Below are 10,259 nucleotides of genomic sequence, written 5' to 3'. Positions count from 1 at the left end.
TGGTCTGCTGGAAAAGAACTGCAGTTGAAATTTGCAAAAGATAGTCGCGCATGCAGTTTTAGGCTTTTGTTTTGCATAGTTCCGTACTTTTTAAAATAGCATGCGGTTATAAAAGTGGTATTTCCCTGCAAAAAATGATTTTTTTGCAACTGTAACTCTTAAACTCTTATATATATATATATATGAGATTAATGGGTATCCTTGTCATAGGAGGGGATTTCCTCCTATGACGCCTCTAAAATCACATGATTGAGCGACATTATGGATGATCCGCTCCGTTGAACTTGATCTACATATTCTAAAACCCCAACACACCAAGTTTGGGGTGAATCCGTCGTCGTTTGACCCTTCATCCACTCGTATCAATTTTAACGGTTTTGAATGAATAGAACTTTTCACATGGCTCGATGGAGGGTCAAACGACGACGGATTCACCCCAAACTTGGTGTGTTGGGGTTTTAGAATATGTAGATCAAGTTCAACGGAGCGGATCATCCACAATGTCGCTCAATCATGTGATTTTAGAGGCGTCAAGGAGGAAATCCCCTCCTATGACAAGGATACCGCATTAAATCTGCTCTCTGCTCTCTCTCTCTCCATTCTCTACTCCTATATATATATATATATATATTATATATAATATATATATATATATAATATATATATATATTATATGAGAATAATGGAGGTGAGCTGGCAGCTCACGCTACCCCCGTGAGCTTGCAAGTGTATGACATGTGAGCCCCTACTAGTCACATGGTGTGGGGCTCAACATGTCATACACTTGGCAGCTCACAGGGTAGGTGAGCTGCCAGCTCACCTCCATTATTCTCTCTCTCTCTCTCTCTCTCTCTATATATATATATATATATATATATATAGTATATATATTATATATATATATATATATATATATATATATATATATATATATATATATATATATATATATTATATATATATATATATATATATATATACATATATATATATATATATATATATACATATATATATATATATATATATATATAATATATGTGAGTATGTTTGGTACAAAGCACAAAAGGTTGTGCTTGTAGTGAGGTGTCAAATCTCCCTCCACTCATTCAAATATGAAACAAAATCACATGGGAGTGAGTGGATGAGGATATGACACATCACTACCAAGCACAAAAATTTTGCTTGGTACCAAGCATACACATTTTCATATATATAATATATATAATATATATATATATATATATATATATATATATATATATATGATATTAATATATTATATCAAGAAGAGAGAGAAGAGAGAGAAGGAGGAAGAGAGGAGAAGAAATGTGTATGCTTGGTACCAAACACAAGTTTTTGTGCTTGGTAGTGAGATGACATATTCTCCTCCACTTATTAAAATCGAGGCCCATATTCACATGAGTTTGAGAGTGGTTGGAATTAGAATGAGTGGATGAGAATAAGACACCTCACTACCAAGCACAAAATTTGTGCTTGGTACCAAATATATCCATTTTCTCATATATATATATCAGACTATAATCGAAATTTTACAGTATTAGGGTGGATGTGGGCCGGGCCGGGCCTAACCCGGGCTCGTCCGAGTCAGAGTAGACCAGGTCTATTTCTCTCATCTTGGGTTTGGGACTGGACCCAGCCCGGCCCACAACCCGCCTATACGACCCGTGAGTCGTGGGCTGGCCCATGGGGTTTTCATCTAAACTTTTCTTATTTTTTACCTTTTTAATTATATTAAACTTGCGTTTTCAATTATAAAATTATTTTTAATTATTTTTTTAATAATTTAAATTTTTATTAAACTATTTTTAAACTAGTATTAAATTTTTTAACCCTTCAAAGTAGACATCAGCGCGCTTAAAGATTATTGTTTTATTTCTCAGTGGGCCAAAAAGCCCACAAGCAAAATACCTATGCCTTTTTGGCTTTGTTGGCAACCAACTCAAAGGGCTAAAGGAAAAGCTAGTTGCAGACCCAAAGGATTAAAGAGAATAACTAGTCCAACTAAAAAAATATATCATGGGCTGGAGTGGGTCAGGCCGGGTCAGGCGTGGGCCGGGCCTACTTATCTGATCCCGAGTTTGGGGCAAGACCTAGCGTGGCCCGTGACCCGGGTATATCATGGGCTGGGTCGGGTTCGACACACTATGCGCCAGACCGGGGTCATGACTCATGACAGGCTTGATCAGGTCAGCCCGCGGGTCTACCCTGCCCACGCCCAACCATTGCAACATACAAACAGCTAAATGAAATGACCTAAACATGGTGGGTACCAAGAGAAACAGGAAGAGTACCTTTAACAATATATGAGATGACAATTTTGATCGTAGTCACAATCATGGGTCAATTCTCTCGGTCACGATATTAGCTGGCTTCATAAATCTAGCGGTCCAATAGTATAAACCGGTCATCAATTCAGGAGATTCTGTGGATTTGATCAAACATGCATTGATTTCGTGCCCATAGGCAAAGCAAATGATGCTTGAGCTAGCACTGTCAAAAGAGACTGGGTTTGAAATTGTGGCATCTTTGACTATGAATCATGTTCAATTATAACAGGATGATATATGGTTAGACTTATTTCTCATGCTCAACATCCAACTGTATAAGGACTAATTGCGAAGGAAATTGCAATTAAATACCCTATAGTTTCCCCTGCTTTGCACTTATATACCCTCACTTGTTTTTTTGGAATCACTTATATACCCTAAAATTTTTAAAAACTTGCACTTACATACCCTCACTTTTTTCGATAGCACTTATATACCATAAAGTTTTTAAAACTTGCATTTAAATATGCTAAATTTTTTAAAACTTGCATTTAAATACCCACAGTTACGCAAACTTGAGGGCATTTAAGTACACATTTTAAAACTTTAGGGTAGTTAATTGTCAATTTTAAAAATATTAGGATATTTAATTACAAGTTTAAAAACTTTAGGGTATACAAGTGCTACTAAAAGCAAGTGAGGCAATATAAGTACAAGTTTTAAGAACTATAGGGTATATAAGCATTGCTGAAAGGAAGTGAGAGTATATAAGTGCAAAGTAGGGGAAACTACATTATTTAAGTGCAATTAAGCCAATTGCAAATAGAGTCCATGGACCTTGTAATATCATTATTTTGAACTGTTGGGGTTGAACACACAACCCGTGCCCTTCCAGATCTTGTGTCGAAAGTAAGCAAGCAGGAAATCACAACAAATAAAAGAAAAAACTTGCAGGAAAGAATAATCAAACAAAGAACACCAAATTTAACGAGGTTCAACAAACGGCCACACCAAAAAACTTTGATTAATTGAAGAAGATTACAATGCTCGCAATAAGCCTCTCTCTCTCTAATATCTCTGATCTCAAAGTGCCGTCAAAACCCCCTTTTTTGTGTTCTACAAACCCTAAAAACATATCAAGGTATATATAGTATCCCAGCCCAAAACAGTTTTCCAAATCAATTAGGAAACTAGAAATCCCGACATCAATCGACCGGTGCATTGGCGTCGGTTGACCGGCCAGAACGTCTATTTCTTACAGTCTGCTCGTGCATGTTGTCGGTCGACCCGGCTCAGTGCCATCGGTCAACCGACCCGAAACTCTTGTAAGTTTATTGGGTTCGCGTCGGTCGACCGATGAGCTTGTGTCGGTCGACCGACCAGAGCGAACTTCCTAGGCTCGATTCCTACAAGCTTTTCGGTCGACCAGCTCAAGCTTGTCGATCGACCGATTGGGGCTTTTCTGCTTCTTTGATGATTTCTTTTTCAGGTTTCGGTCTTCACACTTCCAAAACCAACATGAACTTACTATTCTTATAGTTTTATTTTCGCAAATAGATCCCCCAAAGTGAATTTTTGAACCTTTTTACCCTTAGGGACCTGTTACTCAAAAAACAATTTTCTCATATTAGGGTAAAAGAGTTCAAAAGAAAAAAAAAAACTCATTTAAAAACATTATGGTATTTAAATGCAAGTTTTAAAAACTTCAGGGTATTTAAATGAGAATTTTAAAAAGTTCATTGTACATAAGTGCTGCCAAATAAATGAGGGTGCATAAGTCTCAGTTTTAAAAACTTTAGGGTACATAAGTGATGCCAAAGACAAGTGAGAATATATAAGTGCAAATTAGAGGAAACTATATGATGTTTAAGTGCAATTAAGCCCATTTGAAATGATGAAACAGGAAAAATGTATTTGAAGGACAACGCAAATTAACTTGTTACCATCGAAATTAGTAGTTCTATAACCTTCCTATCAAACCAACAGTCTACTCTCAACACCCAAATGAATATCAAAATCACAGAAGACACCAAGAATTCACATTTGATCTCTCTACTTTAAATTAAAGAAGCTAACCACACAAATTAAACACCAAGAAAAGGTATGCAAAGGACACTGAAAGTCTAGTTAGTGGAATTAACAAGTTGGTAAGAGAACTGGCCATGGATTTTTGATTGAACAAGCCTAGTAGACAAAAGCAAGCAAGAATGAGATCAGTAATCACGGCAACATCAAGCTTCAAATATTCTGCTAACAAGAAAAAAGATTGGTTCCCAGGACACCGCAAGTACTGATAGTCCATTTGTTCAAGATTTTTCGAATCTGACCGTGACACACGTAATGTTGTCATTTACTTCCTCGGGCAAAAGCCTCTTCTGTAAGCTTTCTTGACGCCCCTTCAGCATCAGATGTGCCCTGCACAATGGCCGCAGCTTCCTGAACGAAAAGCAATGAAAATCTTGTAAGATACGCACCACAATGCCTACAAGTTTAGTAGAACTCCCAAATAAAACTTCCAAATTCCACATACATCTACGCGAATAAACACAACCGAGTAAAACTTCAAGTCCGTAAATGAATCAAAGCGAAATTCAAAATTTCTACATATGCAGAAGGCAGGGCAATAGATGTTTGAAAACAAAAATTAACAAATACGGATAACAAAAGCGTAGATATTTGTACGTTTTGGCTGCAGGTATAGTTTAAGGAAAATTAAAAATTTACAAACAGATACCTTATTGGACAGAGCATTCCAAAGTCCCTCACTGGGAATAATAAGGAAGTCAACACCCTCTATCTTCTCTTCCTAGGCATTAAGACAAGAAACATCATCTAAGTACATATATTTAGTGTTATGCATATAGTATAACTTAATGGATAAAACAGTTGCAAACATCTACTTCTTAAACGGTGATTACACATAGTATGACTCATGATGCCATGCTAACAAAATATCATCAACCAAAATGTCACAACGCATAAATCAATTAATATGATATCAGAGAATGATTACATATCAATTACTTCAAAAGAACCTATTATATGTTGTATTTGGGAAATTCTCATCTTTTATACATATAGTAACACTGACATGACTATGTAGTGACATGACTAATATATGCAAGTCTTATCTCTGTAAGCTTAATTATCGAAAATGCACATCCATTTCCACTATGGTACAAGTTCTAAGTATCATCTAATACTACAACAAAAGTTGTATGTGTCCACACTTATTTTATGACACATATGAAAGTATCATTTTATTTGCAAAAAATTAAACAATAGTGATACAAATAAAAATGGTAACAAATCACGACACATATTTGTGTCATTAGATATACAATTAAATGGTAAATAGGTTTATGATCCTCCTGCACTTTCAATTCATTCGCGCTCGTCAGACCTTTCTGGTTTATGATCAATAGACAATGGAATTGCTGCAGTGTAGAGCATGTAGTTACTGATAATAAAAAACAATCAAGAGAAATGTTTGGTAGGCTCAAATTTGATACAAATCACGATAGACAATTCATTTTCCTAGAAAGTCCACCCGTTATTGTGGCATTTCAATTATATGAACTTCTCTACATCATTGAAACTAAATATTTCCAATATTTTCCGCATTTTCGAAGACAAACGGACAAACCTAGGCCAGCTCTGAATGCTACCACTCTGGAGTCTCCAACATTTGCGACAAGAAGCTGATCCCCTACCAAAACAGCTGTTGTTGCAGTTGAGCCAGCACCTTTTTGGTGAGTTTTTTCTTCGTTAAGATAATCAGTATCTGTTTGTCTAAAAAGCTTCAACTGCGATAAACAATGTAAACCACAAGGAGAAACAACAGGCGTAATATAAGTACAAGAATATTGACATTCACAGAAAAGAGAGGAAGAAAGTATCAGCACTGGAAATCCACCAGCCAGCATCAGTAGCTGAACGTTAAGTTGCTTTATAAAATCTGATGACCGCCAAAGTTTTGACTAGATTGTTTTTCAGATATTCTCAGTTCTGAACCTCCATGATCTACATCAATACATATACACAAGTGGAAGAAGTAAAGAGGTTGTTTTTGTTTTTTTTTTTTTTTTTGGGGGGGGGGGGGGGGGGGGACTCTCAGATGTTGCCCAAATATAAACTAACTAATTCTTCAACGTCACCGAAAATATGAAGGGTCAATGGTAGATACCGCTCGTACCATTCAGAATAGGCCACTTGTTATCTCTAAACTCTTTCGTTACCATTTTGATCTCCTATTTCAAACAGAGTTCTCTCTCCATTACATGTCACAGAAACATGAGTGTCATGAGACATCAATATGTTGCAAGGAGATCCTCTGATATTTCTGTGTGTTTCAAAGAGACACCATACTTTTTTAATAGTTGTTAGTTAAACATACACCCTATAAGTATGATTAAGAGAGAACGGAGAGAAAATTCTGTTTGGGCATTAGGGTCTAAATGTTAATATAAAAAAGTTTAGCAGTAATCAGTGGCTAACCCCCTATAGTACGGGGGTATATTTACAATTACCCAAATATAAGAGCATGTTTGGCCACTACTTATTTTTATGAGTCCTTATAAGTTACTTATTCTTAAAACTTCTTATAAGTATGCAAGAAAATAAAGAAGTTGTTTAGTAATCCCCTTAACTTATAAGGAGATATAAGTAGTTATGTGTTTGGTAAGGTTGTCTTAAATATCAAATGACCAAAAAGGACATTGTTGTAACTCCATAGTGTGACTTATTAATACATTTTATATTAACCAGATAATTATAATAATAAACTAATTAATTATTTAAAAAGTGAATAATTTATAATTAATTATTTCAAATTAATTATGATTATTAATTAATAAAATCGACATTAATTAATTAATTTCATTGTAATGAAATATTATATTAATAAAATTAATTAATAAAAAACTAGTCATCCCATATAAAAAATATGTGATTTAAATATTTTTATATATTGAATTATATTGAATTATGATAGTATATATAATAATAATATCATATATTATTATAATATTATATTATTAATAATAAAATAAATAACAATTAATAAATAAATCAACTAATTAATTAATAATATTAATCACTTTATGATAAGAAAATATTTAACTAAGTAAAGGCAATAGGAGGGTATTTATGTCTCTTGGCCAGAATAAAAAGAGTTCCTTATAAGTAGCCAAAAAATAGGTTTGGAAATCCCAACTTATTTTTTGGCTATTTATAAGTAATAAATAAGTAACATAAGTGACTCTTACCAAACACAATATTGCCAAATTATAAGTAAAAAGTTCATTATAAGTAGAAATAAGTAAGTTGTCAAACATGCACTAAGTATACCAACAAGGCTAGTTGAGGTATATTACAAAGGAATGGTAAGCATACCATCAAATACACAAAAAAAGCAACCATCTGACCATCAACTTCAGATATCATTGTCTTGTAAAATTCTTCTATTGAAGCCCGTTTACCCTTAAACGTTGAGTATCCATAGTTGAACTTCCTATTTTTATTGCCAGTAATAAAGCTACCAAAGCCAATAAAGGAGTTTTAGGGTAAAGAACTAATTTATTATTAGACTCTAATTCATTTAGGATGGCAAAGTTAAAAAACAAGATCAACTAAACCAAAAAAGAAAAAAAAGATGGTTCACTTTTGACTTTGCAAAATGCAGCAAATGGTTAATTCATGTCGATTTTCCAGTGTCACAGTAGCTCTAAGCAAAAATTGCATTGGAACAACTAAATCTACCTATCTATTACATCTACTAAGGGTCTGTTTGTTTTGCAAAAAATTGCAAAAAGTGGGGGAAAGAAAATGAATTTTGATGTTTTTCTCTACTTTTTGATGTTTGGTTCATCAAAATTCGGAAAGAAAGTGAGGGAGAAAATGAGTTGTCACCATATTATTGGATGAGATGAGTAATTTTTTATGATTTCCTCCACTTTCTTTATTTTTTGTTCTTTCTTGTGTTTGGTTCATTCTTAAAACTAAGAAAATAAATGAGAGAAAATGAGCTGTCATTATATTATTGGATGATGTGACTCATACTTAAAAAAATTAATTTCCTTGTTTTTTAGAGGAAAGGAATGGAAGGAAATTTTAATGAGATGTGATGAGTTGTCACCATATTATTGGATGATGTGAGTAATTTTTAAAGATGATAGAAAATGAAAGAAAGTTGGGTGAGGTGAGTTAGATGAGTTGATTGATGTGACTCATTGCTTGTGTTTAGTTTATTTTTAAAAGTAAGAAATGAGATGTGATAGGATGAGTTGTCACAATATTATTGGGGGAAAGTTGAGAAAGTGAAGGAAAGTGGGTTAAAGAAAGTGTGGGAAAGTGAAAAAGTGAAGGAAAGTGGGTGTTGGATTTCTGGGGGAAACGAAACAAACAGGCCCTAAAACAACGACCACTAGTTATAGAAATGACAAGTGACAAGCTGATTTGGTTTTCATATTATTATTATCTTTTGCAAATAATAATTATCTTATCTGCTATAAAAACATGTCTTTTCACTTGTAAGGTTACAAAAAACACTAGGTGGCTTGGGCACGAGACCCGGTGCCTAGGTAGGACCTAGGTGTTTTTCCTCTTTTTTAGTTACAATAATTGATAATATATGCCAATGTTGTAGAACGTGTTAGGCACTGCTAGGCGCCTAATTGACGCCTAACACCTAGGCTCATAGGCAAATTTCTTTGTTTAAGTGATAGTGGATGAGGTTTTTTGAAAGTCGGAGGAGGCAGGGGAGGCGTTCATAGTTAGTAAGAGGTTGGAGCAGTTCAGAGGTTGGAGGACATGAAGTTTTGTAGCAGAGTAAATCACGACTAATAAGACCTAAGCTATGTTGTCAGCGGTAAGCGGCTCACTCTCGTATCGCCTCGGCCTAGGCAAGTGCCTAGAGGTGTCAGGAAACAGCTTTCTAAGACATAGGTAACTGAAAATTTCTCAATTTCCTATGCAATGCATGCCCCTTCACCTTCTCTCTCCTCTTCTTGCTTTCCGAAACCCAAGGCCACCAAGTTCTCTCTCTCTCTCAAATACTGCGCACTGTACGGGCAACAAACTAGCGTACGAACATACGGTAATGATTTGAGGATTCAGAACAAGTATAAAGGAACTATATCAAAGGCGATAAAGAATCAATCTTTCCTCAAATTTTGCTAGTGCCAATGAAAAAAATTCCGATTTTGACCTTACATCCGCTCAGCGATAAATTAACGATCGAAATCTATTGAATTAACACAAAAACTGGTATTAAACCAAAATAAGTAAGTAAAAAAAACCGAAAAGAACGGAAATTGATAGAGAAATAGAAAACCTAATTCCCCCGCCGCAGAAGACGGCGCCGGGATCCGATGGCTTCTGCATCACCGAGGGCTTGTTGTCATCACTCGAGGGCGGTGACCGTAAGACCGAGGAGGTGAACTTACCTCCCTGTTATAATAAAGATGATGACTTCTCTTTTGCTCTCAATGGAGATCGTCACCTACGACAACTTCTCATAATTTATGTTGTTGTTGTTTTTTTTTCAATTTTTTTTTGTTTTGCCATGATGAGCAACCAATGAAAGGGTGACACGTTTGCAGATTTGGAGTCGAACCGTGGAACTGTGGAAGGAACAAAAGATCTATTGTGAAATAGATCTATTTGTCTTGATATTTTACATTTTTTCTTTTTTGAGAAAAATGATGGAATACCGTAAAGGTACCCCACCCAGTAGGAGCGCTAAATCGTTTCCATATACGAGGAAATATCCGTAACTGTATTGTTTGCGGTGAAAGTTGCTATTTCCATTGTTATCGAATCTATTACAACTTTAGTCGTTACAATAAACTCGAATGAAATAAAAAGTTGATCTTTTTATAAGATCTCCTTACACAATGAAAATAAAAAAAGTTTACAACTTTTTCAAACAAACGCAGAGATCGTTCATCGGTCTTCTGCTTGCGTGAG

At 34.9% G+C, this 10,259-nt stretch overlaps 1 long non-coding RNA gene across 1 annotated transcript; it reads right to left on the bottom strand.

The window, feature by feature from the left end:
- On the bottom strand, positions 5,662-9,785 carry LOC109824614. The gene is made up of 3 exons (XR_002242698.1): positions 9,625-9,785; positions 5,938-6,097; positions 5,662-5,728 (listed from the first exon to the last, which is right to left on the bottom strand). It is a non-coding gene; the product is annotated as an uncharacterized LOC109824614 (long non-coding RNA).

Source organism: Asparagus officinalis, chromosome 9 (assembly GCF_001876935.1).
Source record: "Asparagus officinalis chromosome 9, Aspof.V1, whole genome shotgun sequence".
NCBI lineage: Eukaryota > Viridiplantae > Streptophyta > Magnoliopsida > Asparagales > Asparagaceae > Asparagus > Asparagus officinalis.
This window is presented reverse-complemented; position numbering and strand designations above follow the sequence as displayed.